Below are 25,157 nucleotides of genomic sequence, written 5' to 3' on the forward strand. Positions count from 1 at the left end.
TCCATTCTTTAATCCTTTTTCTTCTCTTATCCAGTCTTCCCTTCTTTTCATGACACAATGAGAAATTTGTCTTCTTAAATGTGGTTCTTTTCAACTGAGTCTGGGTTGGTAGATGTATCAAGAAAACAGCATGCTCAAAGTTGTTCATTTAAGGATGGTTTAATATAGGGATTATTTACAAAAGTGTAGATATGATTAAGGGAAACCCATAAGAGATAGTGCAGGAACACAGGACTAGCAGCATCTGGGAGTGATAATTGCTCCTAGGTCTGACAGGACAAGAGGTGGTAGTGGTTACCCCAGAAGGGACCAACTCACAGGAGATGTGGTCTGTTGCACAACCTGCGGCTACCTCTCAAGGAGGAATTTGGAGATAAATACCTATCCTTGGTAGTCTTGCACTCTCTGCCCTTTGTTCAACATTTCCCATTGTCTGTACCCCACTGGGAGCCAGTTGGTAAAGGTGTTGAAATAGCCATAAAGTCCACCTCCTGGCAGCATCATGGAGGAAGGATGGAAACCAGATCTGCAAGTATAACTGAAGAACATTCAACAGAGGTGCTCCCCTCTGCAGTTCCCAGTATCCAGAACACATCTTTATTATCATAAAACTTAACACATTGTATTGAATACATATCCACGTTTGTCATAAATTGAGGAGTTTTTGACCATATAGGCTACCTTTATGTTTTCTCAGCATTCAGCCAGGGATCCATATATTAACATGTGCGTGAATGAATGAGTGAGTGAATGTCAATGTCAAGGTAAGGTCTGTGCCATGTAAAACAGGGGAATCATAACAGTTTGAAGCTGCTTATCTGCTTCACCCTCTAGAACTCTAGATTTCTGCTATAATCCAGGCTTTCCTGTTAAGACATGATGCCTATTTCTCTTTTGTGTGATATGTAAATGAGTGCAAGTGCACACATGTGGTATTTATTTCATAATTTTTAAAAGTGATGATGGGTCAGGCAAATACCAGACAATTCACAAGCTTGAGACAAATAGGAGAAAACAATTTCTCTAAGAAAATGATCTCCATTTAGTCATTTATTCACTTGATTTAACCCCATGCTGCTATTAGTTATGCAGGGAAATAGTGTTTTAATGACTCTTCAGAAAATGTTCACCACAGGAAGAAATACTGTATGACTGGAATGGACTAAGAGGATATTTATCTCTCTGTGCATTTTGTGGCTCTCAATGCTATCACACCTATGTGCTCCAAGAAAGATATGATAGTAGAACAGCTGTTAATAACAAAGGTGTTTATAATTCATATGAAAATTAGGACTTCAGAAGAGCAAAGTCCTTTTAAATATATTATCTGGTCTAAATATCAAATATAAATGACCTAATCTACTCCTTATATTAGCCACCATGACTATGATGGTAATTAAAGGTAATTTAGAAAATAATATAAAATGTTAATAATGTAATTTGGTCTCAGCTTTTTTAAATGCAGTACTCTCATCAAAAAAGTAATGCTAACTTGTGATAATTATGATCATCCCAACTTCTTTTGTAACAAGAAAATCAGGTTTTTAAAAGGATGAAGGAGACATAGTCTTACAGATTATAGTTTAATGGAAATCACTTTCTTTTTAGATGCAGAGATAGGACCCTTGTTTATGAATTTCCAAGCCTAAATTTCTTATACTGCATCATGCATCTCCTCAATGTTCGGCACTAATGAGGTAAGACATCATCTAAAATTAGGCAGTCAATCCCCCATGGCATTTGATGTGGGGGCTGTGATTTCTGGAGAGTCAAGGACCTTATTACAGAATACAGTGATTCATTTAATAAGAGCTTTCCTACAGAATATGGAAGCCCAGATCCATTTATAAACTACAGAACTAGAAAAGGTCTCTGCTAAGGACATTTTGTGGGCGAATGGTTGTAAGATGGCATCATTAATTATTTCCCTCATTAATGCCTTGTCAAAGGAAAGCAGAAGTGGTGTTTTTATTGTCTTGGGGAAAATAGTTTTGCTTACTTTCTATTTTCATAAACAAGGAGTACCATTTTTTTTTCTAAAGTATTTTCTTATAATGGTAACTTTTAATGGGAATTCTATTAGTTCTCTTTTGCTGATCATACTGAATGTTACCTCCCCATGTTTTCATAGCTCAGATTTACTATTTTTTCCCCTGTTTCTAACCTCTTCCGTAATCATTTATATTAGTTTGAAAGCTGAATAAAAGGAAAAATGAACTAAGAAACAACTATTCACTTGATTAAATGGAACCCATTTATTCTCTTATCATGGATGTGAACTTATCATCTAAAATCTCATCATTTATTTCTATCTTCTCTTTGTTTCTGGTTGCTGAATGAGAATCTTTAAGACTTGGAGCCATTTTTTGATGTTAATCCTTAAAAAACCAGTATTAATCTTTGTCATTTATGACAGGTCCTGACATTAGGAGTGCTGAGTGCCAATTTGGAGAAAACAGATATAATATTATCTGAACCATTTCTCCCATCTGGCAAGCATTAAGGATTGCTGCTAAAATAAGAAAGGGATTCCTTCCAGCATAGGGAGTGTTATCTCTAACCCTGAATTTTGCCTTAAGTTTCAGAGTAAGATTATCTGACTCCATCTGGATTTTCCTCAACAGCTTTTTGAACCTCCCTTGACTCTTCCTCCCCAGACTCACTTTTTCATTACTTTGCACACTTCAGTAGCATTGAAAGTATGGCCCCAATTTGAGTGATAAAAGTAAAAAGTGAAGTCACTCAGTCATGTCCAACTCTTTGCGACCCCATGAACTGCAGCCTACCAGGCTCCTCTGTCCATGGGATTTTCCAGGCAATAGTACTGGAGTGGATTGCCACTTCCTTCTCCAGGGGATCTTCCCGACCCAGGGATTGAACCCAAGTCTCCTGCATTGTAGACAGATGCTACACCGTCTGAGCCACCAGGGAAGTCAGTTTGGGTGATAGGAATGACTAAAGAAGAAAGTGTGTCCAACTTCTCAGTAGTGTCCAACTCTTTGTGATCCTACAGACCATTGCCCACCAGGCTCCTCTGTCCATGGAATTCTCCAGGCAAGAATACCAAAGTGGATTGCCATTTCCTTCTTCAGGGGATCCTCCTGACCCAGGGATCGAACCTGCGTCTCCTTCGTTGCAGGTAAATTCTCTACCATCTGAGCCACCAAAGAAGAGACAAAACAGGTGAAGCCTATTTCAAGACTGAAGAAGTGTGTCTCATAGAGGGAAGTTTGTGCTCTGTGTGAAGGGAAACTTTGAAATTTTCTTCTAAGTTATTCTATGAAATAATTAGGAACAGAGAGGGGCTCAGCTTCAGTAACATTTGAATAAGCGTTTGGAGAGTTTTCAGAGATAGCCTTAGATGCCTGCTGTTGGTGAAAGTAAATCCTGTGTCATAAATCATACCAGTTTATTAGTAGTAGGTGGGATAAATCCTGTGGTAAGTGAAGAGAGGCTTAATGAGAGAGTGCTTTATTCCTAAAGTATCTGAGAGAGACACAAAAGAGAGCTGTAAATAAAAACCTGGTGAGAAATAGAGGTGGGAGGGCACTGGTGAGGTGCCACACTCTGAAACAAGCGATATCTGCCACTAAACACCTTGATTTGGGGACTTGGATTACTGGGCATTGCAGACATAGTGGGTTGTGTGTCTGAAGAGATTATAAAAAATAACTGCCTAAAAAAGATCAGCTTTTTTTTTTTTTAGGTATTTATCCTGGGCTCCTAGCATCTGCAAGCTAAGTTTGTTCCTCTGAAAATATTGGGAGACTGGCAAGAGATAAGGGAAAACCAGGTTATAAAATGTGAGTTCTGTTCCTCTTAAAGATGCCATATTCACTCTTCTTAGGATCTAGTCTTATTTTCCAACTCTCTTATATCTGCAGAACTTTCCTCTTCACTGGCCTTTGCCAGCTTGTCCATCTATAAAAATGTCTACATACTAAGAATTATTACAGCTTCATTGGATCTTGAGTCCCCCTGGTGCTTAATATTGTCCCTATTCTCTGCAGTCGAATTTGAAAGAAAAGTCCATACTCACTTCTTCAGTCTTCCTTAGCTAGGCCGGGATTCTCAGTTCTCATTCCCATCCATCACTTTACAGAAGCTAGCTTCTCAAAGGTTACTGACAGTCTCCCACCTGCCCTATCTAACGGCTTCTTTTCGGTGGTTATCCTCTAGGACTTCTGCAGCATTTCAGACAAAGCATCCTTTGGCTTCTGAATCACAACTTTCTCCCATATTCCTCTTCTTCTTCTTCTTCTTATTTTTTTACCATTTAAAAAAATCAGTCTCCTTTTAAGTTTTTTTTTTTTTCCCCTTTCAGTAGCTTGTAAATATTGATATCACCAAAGGTTGAATTCTTTCTTTCTTTCTTCTTCTTCTTCTTTTTTTTTTTTTTTACTATTTTCATTCTTTTATTTATTTCCATGGGCTCGACTATTGCTGATTTCCACAAACCTTTATCTCCAGCCCAGACCTTGTGTCTGAGTTGCCAATTATTGCCTTCACCTAGTGGTTGTAATGCCTCTCAAAGGTCACATAGCTAACTACTATTCTCTGGTAAACTTTTGCTTCCTCTTCTCCACTTTCAAACCCTATTAATAGAATTACTTTGAAGTCAGCCCCTCTGGAAACTTGGCCATCTTTGATTCCTATTTCTCACAGCTCCAGGAACTGATCCATAAGTCTAGTTGATAGTATGTCAAAACTAACTTTGAAATTTCTTTTTTCTTCTTTCATTTACTCTGCCATTTCCCTCATTTGACTTTCCCATTTCTCAACTACTTTAGTTAAATATCCTCCTAATAATATTTCATCTTCAGCCATCTCAGTTCCTCTCCACGCTTCTTCTAAACTTTCTCAGATATCTTTCTCTTATCATGTCTATTTTCTTCTTAAAACAACAAATGACTCTTCATTGCCAAGAACAATAAAATAATTAGTATGGCTTTAAGGCCCATGCTAATTTTTTGCCATCTGTTTCATGGTGATCCAAATCTGTCGAGAAGGGTTTGGACGCTCTCTTTTGTCGTAAAGGAAAGGAGTGCTGATTGTGCTTAATTCTGTTACTTAGAGATTGTTTTATGCAAATCCCATGCCAAAGTAGAACAAAACAACTCCTCTAAAGGAATTCCAAAGAGGAGCTAAATGCATGGAGAAGTTAATATGTATAGTCAAGGCAATTGCCATCCTGAGAAGTTAAGTCCCCATTAAGAGCTGAGTATGAATAGCACCCCACTCCAGTACTCTTGCCTGGAAAATCCCTGGGCCGAGGACCTGGTAGGCTGCAGTCCCTGGGTACTGGAGTTTCAGCTTTAGCATCATTCCTTCCAAAGAAATCCCAGGGCTGATCGCCTTCAGAATGGACTGGTTGGATCTCCTTGCAGTCCAAGAGACTCTCAAGAGTCTTCTCCAACACCACAGTTCAAAAGCATCAATTAATTCTTCGACACTCAGCCTTCTTCACAGTCCAACTCTCACATCCATACATGACCACAGGAAAAACCATAGCCTTGACTAGACGAACCTTTGTTGGCAAAGTAATGTCTCTGCTTTTGAATATGGTATCTAGGTTGGTCATAACTTTCCTTCCAAGGAGTAAGCATCTTTTAATTTCATGGCTGCAGTCACCATCTGTAGTGATTTTGGAGCCCAGAAAAATAGTCTGACACTGCTTCCACTGTTTCCCCATCTATTTGCTATGAAGTGATGGGACCGGATGCCATGATCTTTGTTTTCTGAATGTTGAGCTTTAAGCCAACTTTTTCACTCTCCACTTTCACTTTCATCAGGAGGCTTTTTAGTTCCTCTTCACTTTCTGCCATAAGGGTGGTGTCATTTGCATATCTGAGGTTATTGATATTTCTCCCGGCAATCTTGATTCCAATTTGTGCTTCCTCCAGTCCAGCATTTCTCATGATGTACTCTGCATACAAGTTAAATAAACAGGGTGACAATATACAGCCTTGACAAACTCCTTTTCCTATTTGGAACCAGTCTGTTGTTCCATGTCCAGTTCTAACTGTTGCTTCCTGACCTGCATACAAATTTCTCAAGAGGCAGATCAGGTGGTCTGGTATTGCCATCGCTTTCGGAATTTTCCACAGTTTATTGTGATCCACACAGTCAAAGGCGTTGGCATAGTCAATAAAGCAGAAATAGATGTTTTTCTGGAACTCTCTTTCTTTTTCTATGATCCAGCGGATGTTGGCAATTTGATCTGGTTCCTCTGCTTTTTCTAAAACCAGCTTGAACATCAGGAAGTTCACGGTTCACATATTGCTGAAGCCTGGCTTGGAGAATTTTGAGCATTACTTTACTAGCGTGTGAGATGAGTGCAATTGTGCGGTAGTTTGAGCATTCTTTGGCATTGCCTTTCTTTGGGATTGGAATGAAAACTGACCTTTTCCAGTCCTGTGGCCACTGCTGAGTTTTCCAAATTTGCTGGCATATTGAGTGCAGCACTTTCACAGCATCGTCTTTCAGGATTTGGAGTAGTTCAACTGGAATTCCATCACCTCCACTAGCTTTGTTCGTAGTGATGCTTTCTAAGGCCCACTTGACTTCACATTCCAGGATGTCTGGCTCTAGGTCAGTGATCACACCATTGTGATTATCTGGGTCATGTAGATCTTTTTTGTACAGTTCTTCTGTGTATTCTTGCCATCTCTTCTTAATATCTTCTGCTTCTGTTAGGTCTATACCATTTCTGTCCTTTATCGAGCTCATCTTTGCATGAAATGTTCCTTTGGTATCTCTAATTTTCTTGAAGAGATCCCTAGTCTTTCCCATTCTGTTGTTTTCCTCTATTTCTTTGCATTGATCACTGAAGAAGGCTTTCTCATCTCTTCTTGCTATTCTTTGGAACTCTGCATTCAGATGTTTATATCTTTCCTTTTCTCCTTTGCTTTTCACTTCTCTTCTTTTCACAGCTATTTGTAAGGCCTCCCCAGACAGCCATTTTGCTTTTCTGCATTTCTTTTCCATGGGGATGGTCTTGATCCCTGTCTCCTGTACAATGTCACGAACCTCCATCCATAGTTCATCAGACACTCTATCTATCAGATCTAGTCCCTTAAATCTATTTCTCACTTCCACTGTATAATCATAAGGGATTTGATTTAGGTCATACCTGAATGTTCTAGTGGTTTTCCCTACTTTCTTCAATTTAAGTCTGAATTTGGCAATAAGGAGTTCATGGTCTGAGCCACAGTCAGCTCCTGGTCTTGTTTTTGCTGACTGTATAGAGCTTCTCCATCTTTGGCTTTATAGGGGACTGGAATGCAAAAGTAGGAAGTTAAGAAACACCTGGGTAACAGGCAAATTTGTCCTTGGAATACGAAATGAAGCAGGGCAAAGAGTAATAGAGTTTTGCCAAGAAAATGCACTGGTCCTAACTACTATGTATAAAAGATAACTAATAAGGACCTAGTGTATAATAAGGACCTAGTGTATAATAAGGACCTATAATAATAATAAGGACCTAGTGTATAGAACAGGCAATGCTTCTTGATACTCTATAATGGCCTATATGGGAAAAGAATCTAAAGGAGAGTGGAGATATGTATGTGTGTAACAGATTCACTTTGCTGTACACCTGAAAGTAAACCAGCATTGTAAATCAACTAGAGTCCAATCAAAAATTTTTTTTAAAAAGCACCAATGTGATCTGATCAGGGAGGACTTTTCTCATTATTATTACTTCCTGCCCCCCTTCCTGCCCAATCTGGGTTAGGTAACTGCCCCCATCCCCACAGATCACTCTCATAAAAAGGACCCCGTGCTTACCTTTGCCTTATCATTAGTGCATTTGTCTCATGATCCACCAGACTGAGAAGTTCCAATGTCAAATTTGTGACTTATTTGGCTTTGCTCTTCTGGGTGTAATATAGCGCCTGGGGTTTAGCAGTATTGAATGTATCTTTGCTGACTAAAATTAAGAACCAAGTATAGCTCCATGGGAATTTTGCTTTTAGTGAAATTGCTAACTTTCTCAACCATTCTTGCAAATAGTTTCTTGCTACTGGTCTTCCACCAATAGAGATGTATTTTTTAGTTTGTGATATATCCTATGGAGAATTCCTTGATGGTTTAAGGTGGCCTAAATACTTCAAGTATTATATACTTTTGAGGGGAGAAATTGTCCATTTAAACCATGGTATCTAAAAGGCCCTATTAAGGGTGGCTCTTTAACCTGACTATGAGTTCTCAGTAACTGTTTTCAGAGACTTTGATCTGGGCTGGCTCCTTAGAGAAGAGAGGAATGATTTACAGGGGACTCGGAGCTTCTTGGTTCACTTAGGGTAGGGTTGGATCAAGACCAAACTTCTGCACATCTTTTGTATAAGCAGACATTTTCATATGTTCCCAGAATAGACACTAAGCTTTGATTAATTTAATTGTCCTCATTGAAATGATGGAATTGATTCTAGGACATTTCTGCCAGGTACACAGGGACCACCAACACAGGAAGAGGAAGGACACAGAGCAGTGCCCTCCTCTCTCACAGTGCTGTCTTATTCTCACTCTGTCACCCTTAACTATTAAATGAAAGCTCTTTTAGGTGAAGTAAACAATCTTGCCAGCTTTCGTGTTGACCCCAAATGCCGGATTTATTGTCCTATTTTGGGAATGTCTTAAAACAGCAGTGGACACAAAAGTCTCTGTGTGAACACAGAAGTGATGAGCTGAATCTGCCACTAGATGTCATTGCATTTTCAAACAAATGGCTTTAAAGATCATTTCAGTAAAAGCTCACTTCAAACCTCAGATTTTTGTGTTCTTTTCCATGGCATCAATGGAGTAAGTAATAAAGCTATCATTCACTTTTAACACATTTGCCCTATTTAGATTTTGGAATTTATTTTGCTTTATTCAGCCCGTTGCATTGTGAACTGGTGCTTACAGTGCGTGAATGGTACTTTTCATAATGCAATACTGATCTTGTCTTCACTTAAGAAGATGTGAAAACTATTCAGAAGCACAAAACAATATATATTTAATAGCCTTTCCATTACAGAAAGCTAATAAAAATTCAAATATGAATAGATTTTGCTGGGGAAATTGCATTTCCATTTCTCTTGGGAAAAATGGGTACTTTATTTTTTATGTTCCTTTGTAAATGACTACTAAATTGCATAACTTCTGTGCATTCTAGAGCTGTGCATCAGCTTTTTCAATTTTTTAAAAATAGAAGTGCTACTAAATTATTGTTATCAATTATACTTTTCAATATGAACTCTTATATTGTCCTAGTCATACTTCACCAAAGTGGGGTTGTACATGGACCTGTTTTTTTTTTTTTTTTTTTTAAGAAAAACAACAAACCCCAAACAAAACCAAAGTAAGATTAAATATAGCAAAAGGTAATCAGTAAAGCATAGCAATCTCACACTTCCATGTTTTATAATCTCTGATCACAGCAGGAGTAACAGTTATACAGTTGCATATCTAAGTCATAGGCTTTCAAAATCTCAAGCCAAATTTGATATCATTATAAATTGGTATATGCTCCTTGTTTATATTTTTTTGAAAAGATTATTAATAATTAAAATTTCTTGTAAGAGACTGATGTTTAGAACTAGAAATCTCATTTTCTATCCAGTGCATGTATCCTATCTTTTTGCCCATTTCTCTGGTATAAAGTAGAAAATTTCAGATTTAAATATGAACATGATCTTCCTTCCTACCATTGACCTATCAGATATATCTCATTTATACAATGTTGTCAGTAGAGAGCTTTTTTTTTTTTTTGAACAGCCAATTCATCCTGCTAGTAAAACTTCTGTAATACACATACCAAAGCATGTGTAATACACATACCAAAGATGAAGATTATGTTATGTGTGGATGTGTTTGCTGGCTCAGTCATGTCTGACTCTTTGCAACCCCACGGACTGTAGCCCTGTCAGGCTCCTCTGTCTGGAATTTTCCAGGCAAGAATACTGGAGGAGGTTGCCATTTCCTCCTCCAGGTGATCTTCCCCATCCAGGGATCAAACCCACATCTCTTGCATCTCCTGCATTGGCAGGCGGATTCTTATCAGTGTGCCACCTGTGAAGCCCATTTTATGTGGGTATTGCTCAATAATGCTTCACAACCACTAGTGAAGTTGATTAAACTTTCACTGGGTAAACCCTGCCTAAGCCTCTCCTGGGAACCTGCCCTCTGAGGCTGCTTCTAAGATGCTGAAATGAGTAATACTTTCTCCTTACTGTTGCCATGTCAGGAGAAGCACTGGAGATGTTCACTGTGGAAGTAAAAGTATTTAAGGTTGAAAAACTTCACCCATAATTAGAGACAAATGGTTGACAAATAAAAGTTTACAAATGAGCAAAGATGGCTAAGATTGTACCAACTGGGTGACACTGTGTCACTGTCATATTGGTATCACTGGTGCCAAGGACAGACAGGAGGCTGGATAAACATTTACTGAGTTGAATTATAAGAAGACATTTTAAAAGCACGCAGAAGTTTATTTATTACTGTATGAGGTCTGCGTTCTTGTGGATACAGCATTATGCTGTCTTTTGAACAAAAAAAAATATAGTAAAATATATACCCTGATGTATAGTTAGGTTGGGATGTTTGGATTTGTGTCTCCCAGAGTGGTTGAATTTTCGTGATGGTTTGTTGGTCATACTCTCATCTTGTCTGTCTTGGTTACTTGCATTTATTGCAAAATAGGGGGCTATGATTTGGAGATACATTCTACTTTGTAGGGACAAAGAAAGATAAAGAGAGAAGGCCTCAGAAAGAGAAAAGGACTTTGCACTTGCAAGGAAGTTCACTTTGATTCAAGGTCTAAGTACTAGCCTAGAAACAAACTAAAGTTGAGTTATCTACCACATGAAAATGAAAACCGTAGCTTTTGCATCTTTAATGCATTTCTCTAGCCACCATGGTGGTTGGTCAACTCTTCGGTATATAAACGCTAGCGTTCTATATGGAGAAGGCAATGGCACCCCACTCCAGTACTCTTGCCTGGAAAATCCCATGGACAGAGGAGCCTGGTGGGCTGCAGTCCATGGGGTCGCTAAGAGTCGGACACGACTGAGTGACTTCCCTTTCACTTTTCACTTTCACGCATTGGAGAAGGAAATGGCAACCCACTCCAGTACTCTTGCCTGGAAAATCCCAGAGACAGGGGAGCCTGATGGGCTTCCATCTATGGAGTTGCACAGAGTCGGACACGACTGAAGCGACTTAGCAGCAGCAGCAGCAGCGTTCTATGAGGTCACTACTCTCCTACAATCATGTGACACCTATTGTAGTTACATGTACTTGCCTTGAATGTTTATTATGGGACACCTGCTGTCTACTTCTGTACCTCTGCTCTAGATTGGAGGCTTCCAAAAATTGATTATTGTCTCATTCAGACATGACTGTCTTTTAGATCTGACTGGAAAATTAAATACAAAAGGTTCAGATGTGTTTATACATATTAAGTTATAAAGGGAGAGACTTCTGTCTAGTAAATCTAAGGACAGAATCACAAGTACTTTTCAAGATATCCATGAATGAGGTGTTCTGAAGGCAGATTTCATTTAGAATAGTAGGCAGCACTAGTAGAACAGCTCTGGTACATCTGTTTTAAGCAGCGTGTAACTGGGCTCAGGGGCAGATTTGGTCATGGACACCTGGCTTCTTCCATTGCAACTTGGGTGATCGTCATGATTTACTTAACCTCCTTATTACAAACTTTCTTCATCTGGTGCAAACTTGGGATAATATTACCAATATCTGGGTGCTGCTGTGAATCTTCAATAAAATAACACATAAATTTAAAATAGCACCTGCTATTAATACATACTAATAGTCAGTGTTAGTTACTGCTATTTTTATTATTCTTATATTGAATTTCTGCCTACTAATTCCTTTGAAAAATGGGACAATTTTCTTCAGCCAAGAAAGTTTGAAACCTACCAGTCTTGACTATTACTATATGAAAATTCTCTTTTCTCTGCTCAAAGCATTTTGCCTAGTAAATTGGAATGGGCTCTACAGATCAGAGCAATGAAGCGCTCAGGTCAGTGCTGCATGAACCCTGATGAATTGTTCTTTGATGAGTTGTCATTTTCTATTCTTAAAAGGGGCATTAAGAATTTATAACAACTTTCTAGTTGCATTACCGTTTGGACAGTGTGTTTATGCTAATTTCTACTGCCAATCCTAATTACCAGCAGTTAAATTCATTAAAAAATAACTTTTTTCATACTCTTTTCTGATTCACTTTGCTTTTTAGAATATCTCAATTTCCTTTTGGTTCACTTGCCACAAGTATCAAATGATTTATTCACCAAGCAGTATAAATCAGAGGTGCCTTTCCTTTTTCACCAGTCGGTTACTGAGTGCTTCTGGTTGCTTCTTGGGTATCCAAAAATTTTCCCATAAAGCCTTGGAGGTCATCTAGTCCAGCAGGTCACATATGATAGAGTTATTTTTGTATGCTGAGTGACAAGTGGTTCTCTGTCTGTTACATGAAGGCTAGATTCTTGCCTGGGACTAGCTTATATTATAGTACTGACACATAATGTAGAACTAAGTAAAGTTACAAAGCTTTCACATTTTTCAATCTGGTAAGTCAAGCACACAAATACTACTGATTTGTCCAAGTCACAAAAGTAATAGTATGCTTGAGAACAGAATTCAGGTGCTTAGCTCCTAAAATACAACTTTATCACAACACTGCTTTCCTCAGAGCCATTTCTTCTTTTAAAAAGTGCTGTGAACAATGATTTAATATTTAGCTAGGCAATAAAACTAAACTTGGTTTAATGAAAAGAACACTTGTTTTTGTGGTCAGAAGTCATGGATAAGAGATCAGGCTTTGCCTTTGAACAGTTGTGTGAATGCTGTCAGCTTCCTTATCAGCTTCAATTTTCTTCACCTATAAATTCAGGGTTATAATTCTTGCCTTGTCCACCATGTCAGCTAGCTAATCCAGTGAAGTTATTCTTGGGTAACTCTTACTTTGCTCAAACTCTTTTGTAGAAGGCAAGGTTTCTAAATTTAGGAATATCTTCTTCCTTAGTTCATCTTCTCCCGGTCATGTAGAACTACTTACATCCTGGAGAAGAACAAAATTCTTCACCTCACATATCACCTCAGTATAGGCTGTTGAAAGAGACAGAATAGCCTATGTAGTAGGAACAAATCGCCATCTACAAATTCAGTCTTCCAAGAGATACCTCTGGTAGAAAGTGCTAATTGTTCTCCTATATTTATTCTCCTTTCCTCTGAGAAATGGAACTCTGTAAATGGCAGCTCATGGTTTCCACATTTCCTTGACTACTGGAAGTATTCCTGTGACTCCAGTCTGGCCAGTGGAACATAAAAACACAAGTGATGTGTGAAATTTCTGGGAGGGAGTGTCCTTTCCTCTCGATTTTCCCTTTCTGTCTGTATTATGTGCATGTGTGCTAAGTCACTTCAGTTGTGTCCAGCTCTTTGGGGCCCTATGAACTGTAGGGCCTTATGGAGCCAGACTCCTCTGTCCATGGATTCTCCAGACAAGAATACTGGAGTGGGTTGCCATGCCCTTCTCCAGGGGATCTTCCCAACCCAGGGATCAAACCTGGGTCTCCCACATTGCAGGATGATTCTTTATAGTCTGAGCCACCAGGGAAGCCCTCTGTAATATGAATGTCTATAAATTTTAACTCAGTCATCCCCCCAAAATGGAAACATATACTATTAGTATTTTCACTCAGCTGCTGAGGGATTTCAGGCACTGAAGGACCAGGAGCATTTTCCCAAGTCATATACTTCTGATGGAGTCAGGTTTCCCATTTAGAAAGCGTAGCTCTTCAGACCATTTGTACAACTACTGCCTCCCCTGAGAGGAAAATGGAATTACACTGTTCCAGTTCTTCCTGAGGGACTGCAGGGAAATGTGACTATAATTATCCTTGAGTGTCCCCTCCCCAAGTTTCATATACATTACTAAAATTTCAGATAGGCCTTGATGGTCACTGGTCACCTTTCTACCATGGGTATAACTGAAATGTCCATTATTAAGAGTAAATTTTTGAAAATGTTGACTAGGGCATAGAAGGCTCTACATATTTTCAGCCCAAAAAGAGAGACAAGAAGAAAATTTAAAAGGAGAAAAGCCTAGAATACAGTTGTTAGACCCACTGGAATTAACATTCAAGAGGAATGAAACTGTACCTGTTCTGCTTCCCATAGCTCTGACATTAAGCCATTATCTTATAATTTTATAATAAAAAAACCCCCTCTTTTCCTCCCTCCATTCAAGAAAATAGTAAGAGTGACTGCTTCTTTGTTGAGAGAAGCTTGTGGGAGGACTTTGTGGGTTTTGTTTTGAAAGCTGAAGTCCAGTGGGATTTGAGGTGAGAGAAATTTCTTCCATGTTAAAGGAGATTGTTAGACACCATTAAGGAGTAGAGAGAGGAGTGTGAATCAGTGAACAAAGCTAGAGGTTTGTGTTGTTTGACGATTTCAGTTTAGGGGGAAGGTCAGGGTAAAGTCTGAGGGTTTCATGCTGCAAATAAAATATTAAATGATGAGGGAAATAATTCTTAACTATAAAAAACCTAAATTTATCTTTGAAGTTTATAAGCTGTTAAGCAAGGAGTGTGAGTGATGTTCAGTGATAGTCAGCCAAGCGACTCTGAATTCACGTGGTCCTGCCTGTACTTCCCACCCATTTGTTCTTAAAACTCAGTTATACTTCTTTACTTGTCCCCTTGGCTGGGGACAGTAAGGTCTGTTGTATGGATACTCTTATCTATCCCCCACAATAGGCCTGATGATTTGGGACTGCTTAGAGATTGAAAGAAAGTGGAACCACAGGAATTTCTCTCCCACCAACATGCCTTACTCTTTCAATTAGATAACTCTGCCTTTCCCATGCCATTCTTGGATTATGGGGCTCTGATCAGTCCAGAAGACCCATGTAGGATCCAGTTTCTTTGAAGTTTAATGTGACCATGGATTATAATACCACTCCCGGTCCAAGGGCTCATAATTCAGCCCAGGCCATCTTTTGTTTTCAAACCTTATTCCTCCCGCAGTGCTAAACTTCTGAAAATAAAGCCCAGATTACCCTGACATGAACTTCTCCTGAAACAAACCAACAAGGAGCCTGCCGTCTGCTTTTAAAGCAAAAGAAGGGAAAGGGAATGTAAGGCAAACCATTGAAATTATCCTGATCCATGCATATCATGCATACACATATTTTATCTGAAGACTAAAAAGAGACAACTGAGAATCAAGCAAAACAATCAGTCTTCCAAATGTTCATCTGCCTCGTGACCATTGAAGGCTTGGCTGGTGAGTCTTTCTCCCCTCTGTTGCCCATCAGAAGCTTTTGCCATGTGGGTCATTTCCAGTCTGTCAGCATCCACAGTCTCAGCTTCTCTTGCTTGCCAAGAAACCTGTATTTAGTTTCCTCTGGAATAGCTGACCTTAGCTCATCTTCATTGTATTCTTTGTTGCCCAAATTCCAGGAGGCCCAGTGCTAGCAAATAACTCACCTTTCATCCTATACCAGGGGACAGTGACATCCTTTCAGTTGTTTTCCTCAAGCATGACTATTTATCCATCTTTTCTCTGTGCAAAGGCTGTTATCACTTGCCAATCTGCATTCCAAAATTCCCTGACATAAAACTCGACTCAGAAAGCATTTTATGAAGCATGTAGGACTCTATAAGCGGGCAGGTTTTTTTTTTTCCCCTGGATTAAATAAAACAAGTGTATTCACTAAAATTTGATTTTCTTAAATAGTTGTGCTCAAGAAAATCAATTTTAAATGAAGGAGGATAAAACAAGCAAATGATTTTGGATCTTTTCTCTACAGCTATAGAAATTGATGTCCCTTGTTCTTTTTATACTTTTTATGTTGGAACTACCTGTAACATATGGGGTCCAGGGTATTTTGTGTGAATGTATCCTTGGCTCCAGTCTCACCAAAAGACTCAGAAAAATCTTTCCATGACATATTCCAGAAAATTGCCACAACTGGTAGCCTGACGGACAGTTGTCAACTGGTTGTCCAACTGGCACCAGTTCATTCGAGATTGAGCATGAGAGGTTTAAACACTAATACCTTTGAGCTGCTGAAACACTGTGTCATACTGAGAGGAGGCTTGCTTTTAGCTGTAAATCTGATCACAAAGTTACATTTTCCTCCAAAAAGAATGAACAGAATCAAATCCTTCCATTATCACAAGGTAACTGAAGAATGCAAAACACAATCGAGGACTTCCCTGGTGGTCCAGTGGTGAAGAATCTGCCTTCTAATTCAGGGGACACAAACTAAGATCCCATATGCCTCAGGGCAACTAAGCCCCCTGCGCTGCAACTGAAACCCAGTGCAGCCATGGAGAAGGAGGTCTTAAATAGGTAGGGAGTAAAGTGAAGCTAAGCCTGGCCTCTGTCTCAAGAAGAATAAAGGTATGATAGGAGGGAAGGGCTTGTGAACTAAACTTTGAGACTGACCTTGAAAGTACTAATGAATTTGGACTAATAGCACAATGCAAAAATTTACTGAAGTGAAATTTTGAGCCTGACCTTGAAAGAACATATGAATTTGGGTGAGTGGATAATCAAAGTTTGGAGGTAATGATGACCAAGAAGCAGAAATCTGCAGCATTTCCCTTTGTGCAGATGAAGCAATCTCCATTATTATGGTTATTGCGGTTATTGCTTTTTGGCATCTCAGATGGTTTTAACTTATTTTTAGAAATACTGTCACAGCTTTATCTTTATTGTGACCAGATGTGAGCAGATTCAAAGCATTTGGAATTGTTTGGAAATATTAGAGTTTGTGTAAAAAAGACACATCAGACAGAGGTGGACCGTTTTAGATTTTAAGCAAGAACAGAACACATTTTGCACAAAATGACAAAAAGAAGAAACAAAAATACTTATAAGAATAAATGTAATTTATGTATCTATTAAATACAGTATTATTAACTTATTAAGTTGCTTCAAATGCCTATTTTCTATAAAATCATGAACTTGTACGTTAATGCCATCTATTTTTAGTCATTAGTTCACCCTTCTCTATGAGAGGTGAGAGCCTCATAAAGCATTAGCGTTACATGGACCTAAGAGGTAATTGAATTCAAGCTTTGCATTCTGCAAATAACAAAGCAGAGACTTAAAGAAACAATGATCTTCCCAAGGTCACGCAACTGGTTAGCACTGAAGCTGAAGCTTCAGTGCTAGAATTCTGATCTGACGCTTAGGTCATGATGTGCTTGTTTTCCTAATATTCTCCAAGATGGCCTTTGTGGCAAGATTTGGAAGTCAACTTAAATATCTGGTACTAATTATATCATGCATTATACACAAACAGAATGGTGTATTATAAATCACAAGAAGACCTTATAAACTAAATAAATCATAAACAGAATTTAATTTTTGTTATATGATTCATTAGGGAGATTAACATTAGAGGCAAAGATGAAGAATTATGGGTTTATTTTAGGGAGACTTGAGTTTATGAACAAAAAATGTAACTTGAGAGGTAGTAAGTCATGGTAGATTCTTCATCTAGGAGTGATGTGATCAATGTCGTCTTCTAGGAAGATTATTCCATCAGGTCTGGATATTGGCAAATAGTCAGGTTGAAACCAAGAGAAAGAGCATGAGGTTTCTGAGCTAATCTAGAACTGATGAGAATAGGTACCCTTCAAGTGATGATGGAAGCTCTGGATCACTCTTCATTTAGTGTCTGAGTCTATTTAGGCTACTATGACTGAGCACTACATAGACTGAGTGGCTTAGACAAGAAACAGTAATTTTTCACAGTTCTCGAGACTAGGAAATCCAAGACTCAGGCACTGGCAGATGCTGTGTCTGCTGAAAGCCCACTTCCTAGTTCATAATAGTCATCTTCTCGCTGTCTTCATGTGGCAGAAAGGGCAAGGGGGCTCTCTGGAGTCTCAGGAGGGCACTAATCCCAATCATGGGGGCTCTGACCTCATAACCTAATCACTTGTCCCAAGCTCCACTTCCAGATACCATCCATGGGGAGGTTGCTGTGCTGTACTGTGCTTAGTTGCTTAGTTGTGTCTGACTCTTTGCGACCCCGTGGGCTGTAGTCTGCTAGGTTCCTCTGTCTATGGGGATTCTCCAGGTAAGAGTACTGGAGTAGATTGCCATGCCCTCCTCCAGGCAATCTTCCCAACCCAGGCATTGATCCCAGGGCTTCCACATTGCAGGCGGATTCTTTACCGTCTGAGCCACCAGGGAAGCCCATGAATACTGGCATGGGTAGCTTCTCCAGGCAAACTTCCTGACCCAGGAATCAAGCTGGGGTCTCCTGTATTGCAGGCAGATTCTTTAAAAGCTGAGCTACCAGGGAAGCCCACTTGGGAGACTGGATTTCAACAAATAAATTTTGAAGGGACACAAACACTGTCCATAGCAATTAGTGATTGAATAACATCAATAATGAGGAAAGACAGAAAATTATCATGGTTGCTAACCAAGGCTTTCTGAAATCAATGGAAGTTTAAAAAATGCAGCTACTTAAGCTTCAAATTTTGTGATTCTGATTTTGTCCTGGATGAATCCTGTCTCTATAGGTAACAATGTCTATGAAATGGTAAATGAAAGTGTTTTAGGGGGCCTATAGAAAAATACCGACTTTTTAAAAAGCAGATGTAGAGATTCTTAGCTAGAAAAGCAAGTTTATTTTCCTTCTTTGTAAAGTCCCTTAATTAGTTAAATAAGTGAGTGACTCACTGGGTAAAGAATCCACCTGCAATGCAGGAGATGCAGGAGACATAGGTTCATTCTCTGGGTTGGGAAGATCCCCTGAAGGAGGGCATGGCAACCCACTCCAGTATTCTTGCCTGAAAGAATCCCATGGACAGAGGAGCCTGGCAGGATATAGTCCATAGGGTCAAAAAAAGTCAGACACAACTGAAGCTACTGAGCATACACACACACATTACTAATTAATGAGGGTGTGTATCCCCTATAGATAAGTAAGGTTAGACTCAAACTTTCTTGCCCTGACTTCCTAATTTAAGCATTTGGAAATAAGTAAATATTACAAATTCATGGATTATTCACTTTCAGGTATCCTTGTATTTTTTTTACCTTTTTTTTAAATTCTCATTTTTAATTCTCTTTCTCAAGAACTTTTGTACTCTCTGGTTTCCCTTTTAATACAGACCACTCTGTCTATAATCAGGCTTCTTTCTACAGATGGAGTCCTTTGAGAGGAAGGATGAAAAGGGAATTAATGGTGCCAAACCTCCTATCTGAGTGAGAAGATAAAGTGATCATGGTTGTTTGTCTTTAGAGAAACAATGTGGTAGGATTTGTTTGAAAGTGGAATCCTGCCTCTTTCTGCTCTACTTTGCTTTCTTGCTCTACTTCAGATATTCCAATCTGAAAGTCCTGCTATAAAAATGGAAAAATTCATTAAGATTTTTAAGTGCCACTCACTCTTTTGCATTTCAATATTGTATAAATCTTAGCCTTGACCTGGTAAACTCCAAAAGCACAGGCTGAAGATTCATGAACTCATGTTTTCATCTTGAACACCTCTGAACTCTAAATTTGTGTACTGAACCATCTACTCAGCATCACCACTTGCATATATAGCAGGCATCTCACTTTAAATGTATTCATAACTGAGTTTGTCAATTTTCTCTCAAAGCCTATCTACCCCACCTAGCCTTCCCCATTTTAACTACTTACAACTCCCTTATTATGGTTCCTTGAGGGTAAGACTCCCCAAACAAGACCCCATTGTCACTCTCAACTAGTTTCTTTCACTTGATTTTCACATCTAATTTGTCAGCAAATCCTAGTCACTATATCTTCAAAATATATCTTGGCTTCCAGGTATGATGGGCTGGCTTGGAGTTAACCAGTCCTCTCCCTGAGAGCAACTAGAAAATCTGGATAAAATATAGAAAAACATCTGCTGGAAGGCATTGTATGGTTTCCAAGGCAGCCAAGATTTGAGCAGTCATAATCCTAGAAAAAAAAAATTGCAGAGAAGTGAGATTTACCTTCTAAGCAATTTTGCCCATGAGGCAGTGCTGACCAGGAGTTAGAGAAGCTGAACAGAGAGCAGTTATCAGAAATCTGATGGTACTGGGAGACAAAAACTGGAGTATAAAGTCTGCTAAGTGAATGTGCCCAGGTTCTCAGTTTAGAGCTCTAAACAACAACACACAAGAAGTAAGGGCAAATCAGAAATAGATCAGCTTGAGGAATATTGAAAGTTTTACCGCAATCAGCTTAAGCCCTGACTTGGTTAATATTTCTGCTCCTATTCAAAACTGCCTTCTAGAAGCTTGAGAAAAGCCTTTTAGAGGAAGAATTGCCCTTTCAGTTTCTCTACAATTTTCCTGTCCAATGCCCTGACTTATTACTAGATAGGACCTTGGGAAAGAGTAGACAATAAAAATACTCACAGGTGATTCAGATATTGGAATTTAAAAGAACTAAAAATTATGTTCAAGAAAAATTGATGACAGAATGGGGAGTTTCATTGGAAAGCTGAAATCTATAATAAGGAATAAGTGGAAATTCAAGAACCAAAAATCATCCTTTTTTGATGTGATAATTTTTTAAATGTCTTCTCTATTTTTCTTGATAAATCAGAAGTTTTTCAATTTTGTTAGTCATCTCAAAGAACAAAGTTCAAGTTTTATTGATTAGAGAAATAGGTTTGTTTCCAGGAGGCAGCTATAGATAATCTAATAAACCATTCTAATATTCAGTTTTTCACATCTTGAAAATACACATTTTAGCTTAAATGAGTATTTATTGAACTTCAATAAATTGAACTTCAGTAAAATGTTAAGGGCTTCCCAGGTGGCGCTATTGGTAAAGAACCGGCCTGCCAACAGGAGACATAAGAGACGTGAGTTCGATCCCTGGGTCGGGAAGATCCTCTGGAGGAGGACATAGCAACCCACTCCAGTATTCTTGCTGGAGAATCCCTCCCACGGACAGAAGAGCCTGGCGGGCTGCAGTCTATGGGGTTGCAAAGAGTTTGACACTACTGAAACAATTTAGCATGCATGCAGTAATGTTGATTTTTGATTTGTGAAGAGAATACCTTTGTGGAGATGTGCCATACACAGGTGGAACTACAGAGCTGGCTGAGTTTAGGAGAAAAGTCCAAGCTAGAATGGATCATCAGCCAAGAAGGGGCAGTTGTAGCTAAGAGGGTGCATAGGATCACCAAAAAAGAAAGGGAAGAGACAGAAGAGGGAACGTTAAAGGGATAGAAATGCAGATTCCTGAAGCTGGGCATTTGAACCAGCTTTCTTTATAAATTCCAGAGCTTGATCACCAGCCAAACCATTAATGAGACAAAATAAACAGCCCCCTTTCCTCTGCAAAGTAAAACAACTTATGTTTTACTAAACAATCTTCTCCTTTTTAAAATCTTTTCCAACAGAAGGTATATGTTGATGTATTTAGTATGAATGAATGACATATGCTTCAAAAAGTGGGGTTCTTGAGCAATGTTAAAGAAAGAAAGAATGGTTTTTAAAGATCTAGTGAAAAGATAGAATTATGCATTCTTATTCTCTGGGATCAATTAATATAGAAACAAAGACCTGAATTTTAGGTGACTCTTGAGAAACTTGTATGCAGGTCAGGAAGCAACAGTTAGAACTGGACATGGAACAACAGACTGGTTCCAAATAGGAAAAGGAGTACGTCAAGGCTGTATATTGTCACCCTGCTTATTTAAATTTATGCAGAGTACATTGTGAGAAATGCTGGGCTGGAAGAAGCACAAGCTGGGATCAAGATTGCCGGGAGAAATATCAATAACCCCAGATATGAAGATGACACCACCCTTATGGCAGAAAGTGAAAAGGAACTAAAGAGCCTCTTGATGAAAGTGAAAGTGGAGAGTGAAAAAGTTGGCTTAAAGCTCAACATTCAGAAAATGAAGATCATGGCATCTGGTCCCATCACTTCATGGCAAATAGATGGGGAAACAGTAGAAACAGTGTCAGACTTCATTTTTGTGGGCTCCAAAATCACTGCAGATGGTGACTGCAGCCATGAAAGTAAAAGACGCTTACTCCTTGGACGGAAAGTTATGACCAACCTAGATAGCCTGTTCAAAAGCAGAGACATTACTTTGCCAACAAAGGTCCGTGTAGTCAAGGCTATGGTTTTTCCTGTGGTCATGTATGGATGTGAGAGTTGGACTGTGAAGAAAGCTGAGCGCCGAAGAATTGATGCTTTTAAACTGTGGTGTTGGAGAAGACTCTTGAGAGTCCCTTGGACTGCAAGGAGATCCAACCAGTCCATTCTAAAGGCGGTCAGTCCTGGGTGTTCATTGGAAGGACTGATGTTGAGGTAGAAACTCCAATACTTTAGCCACCTGATGTGAAGAGCTGGCTCATTGGAAAAGACCCTGATGCTGGGAAAGATTGAGGGCAGGAGGAGAAGGGGATGACAGAGGATGAGATGGCTGGATGGCATTACTGACTCCATGGACGTGAGTCTGAGTGAACTTGGGGAGTTGGTGATGGACAGGGAGGCCTGGCGTGCTGCGATTCATGGGGTCGCAAAGAGTCGGACACGACTGAGCGACTGAACTGAACTGAACTGAAGGGACGTGTTGACACCAGAGCATTGGAAGGTTCCCATGAAGCTTTGATTTTAAAGCAGGTGTTGAGTTCCTTGGAAAATATATCAAAACATCTATTAAAGGTATATATTTATCAAAATTGTAAAGTTTTCAGGTCTTCTGTTTCAGTCATTCATATCTATGTCTTGCCCAAGATGGAGTGCTTTTAATTTCTTGAGTGTATCGACCATAGATACTATGTGAACCTGATGACATGTTAGTCAATGGCCTATAATCTCAAATCGAAAACTGTGCTGATCTGGCATGCTGTGTAAGAAATTTCACCTCCTTGGTATTATCAAAATCCTGACATGCTTTTAATAAATTGTTGAAATTAACTATGACACTTGCCTTAGTATACACATTGCCTTGTAATTTACAATGTATTTGCCATGCTGAAAGATTGATTTTTAGATAGGTCTTGCTTGTCTGGGGAAAAAAATGTCATTCTGTCTTATGGAATAAAACAAGATTCCACAAGACACATTCAGTTAAAATGAAGCAAAAACTGCAGTGTTTGAGAATGGTAATGCCGTGTTATCTGGATTTATTGATCAAAATAAAATCAGTGTTCCATTTCAAATTTGCCTGCAGCAGCATGCTCTTTGCAACAGCCTCGATTTTTTGAAGTTTCCCACTGTACCCTCTATGACCCTCACTAACCACTTTTGAGCATAAAAAAAAAATTGCAGAATTGCATGCTAACTGAGAGATTATTGAGTTGCTTTCTATAAAGTTAAGATAGAAGTGAGCCAATGAATTAAAAACCTGTAGGCTTTTGAAAGGTGCTTTCTTAATACCTGATATTATAAGAAGTTTTTATTGAACTCAACAGGTTAGATTTGAATAAAACCTAATTTTACATTAAAAATTAATAGCCTGAGAGACTATGGAAAATACTCTCATATAGACTTTTAAAATGTTTTCTTTTGTGAGGAATTATGTACATAAGTTATTTATTTTAAACTCAACTAAATAAGAACCAGGGCTTCCCAGGTGGCTCAGACAGTAAAAAATCTGCCTACAACGTGGTAGACCTGGGTTTGATCCCTGAGTCGGGCAGATTGCCTGGAGGAGGGCATGGCAACCTACTCCAGTATTCTTGCCTGGAGAATCCCTATGGACAGAAGAGCCTGGTGTGCTACACTCCATGGGGTCTCAAAGAGTTGGACACTACTGAGCAACTAAGCTCAGCACATATATGTGTGTGCTGGGCAGGGGCTGTGTGTAGGTCTGGGGCTCTGTTGGTATGCTTAGGGAATCATGTGGCCAGTCTTCTATGGAAATGAAAGAAAAATAATACTAAAAGTGAACTAGAATACCATGCTGTGAGCCATTATGCAAAATTACTAGGGCCAGAACAATTCTATTTGACTTACAAATCATTTATGCCCAGAAGGAACATGGAAATAAAGTTTCTGGGAGCTGGAATGTTAATTTTCTACTTTGGCTCTTCAGCTGGAACTGTCCAAATGACTTCCAGGACTGAAGTTCGATTTACATTTCCTCTCTTTAATAGCTGAGTAATATTCCGTTGTACCACAGCTTTCTTATCGATTCATCTGCCAATGGACATCTAGGTTGCTTCCATGGCCTAGCTATTGTAAACTTCAGTGAAAGCAGGTTGGCAGTGACTAACATGGATTATCCTCTGATGTCATAAGTAGTGACAGACCTTTCTGCCTAAGGTCACAATGGGGGAGAAAGTGGGAATATTTCTTTGGTCCTTGCTCTGGAATGGAAAGTGATTTCTGTCAGTAGTTGACAGCAAGAGTTAGACTCTGATGTGTGTGATGATTATCCGGGCAGCCTCTTATTAAAGCAGATGTCAGAACCATAGCCCCAGAGATTCTGGCTTAGTAGGTCTGGGCCCAAGGCTTCTCTCTGTATTTTTAAGAAGCTTCACTGATATATTTGGTGCAAAGTAAAGTTTGAGAACAATTGCTGTCAAACCTACGTAAGAGAAAGGAAGCAGTTGTCAGGTTAAAACCCAGTATCTTGTTAACCTACAATTCCATTATTATATATCAACTGTGAGTAAACATATTTTTCAGTTGTGTCTTTCAACAAATACTTTATGAACATCTACTTTGTACTGAGATTTTTTTCCTAGAAGATGGGAACAGACAAAAAGAATAATACACCATCATTTCCTTGGACAGCTCAGTTTGGTGAACAGAATATGTAAAGATATATTACAGTGACAAGGTAAAGAACCTGCCTGCCAATGCAGGAGGCATAAGAGACGCAGGTTCAATCCCTGGGTCTGGAAGATCCCCTGGAGAAGGACATGGCAACCCATTCCAGTACTCTTGCCTGGAGAATCCCATAGACAGAGGAGTCTGGTGGGCTACACTCCATGGGGTCGCAAAGAGTCAGACATGACTGAGTCAACTTAGCACACATGCTCCACAATGACAAATGTATTATAAATAGAAAAAAATCTATAAAATAAAGGTACATAGAAGGAAATAATATATTCTGGGGACATAAATGAAGACTTTCCAGAGGAAGTGATACACAAACTGGATTTTGAAGAATGTATTGGTATGTTCTG

The 25,157-nt window shown here is 39.1% G+C and overlaps 1 long non-coding RNA gene across 1 annotated transcript in view; it reads left to right on the plus strand.

Moving 5' to 3' along the window:
• Positions 1–1,606: 1,606 nt before the first annotated feature.
• LOC147374242 (uncharacterized) overlaps positions 1,607–25,157 on the plus strand; it is an 89,638-nt gene continuing 66,087 nt past the window's right edge. The window contains exons 1-2 of the long non-coding RNA XR_015163226.1: positions 1,607–1,697; positions 3,014–3,139. This is a non-coding gene — a long non-coding RNA (uncharacterized LOC147374242). The remainder of the gene's footprint in view (positions 1,698–3,013; positions 3,140–25,157) is intronic.

This window comes from Bos grunniens, chromosome 4 (genome assembly GCF_055505025.1).
Source record: "Bos grunniens cultivar Pamir isolate PY7600 chromosome 4, Bosgru_T2T1.0, whole genome shotgun sequence".
NCBI classification, from domain to species: Eukaryota; Metazoa; Chordata; class Mammalia; order Artiodactyla; family Bovidae; genus Bos; species Bos grunniens.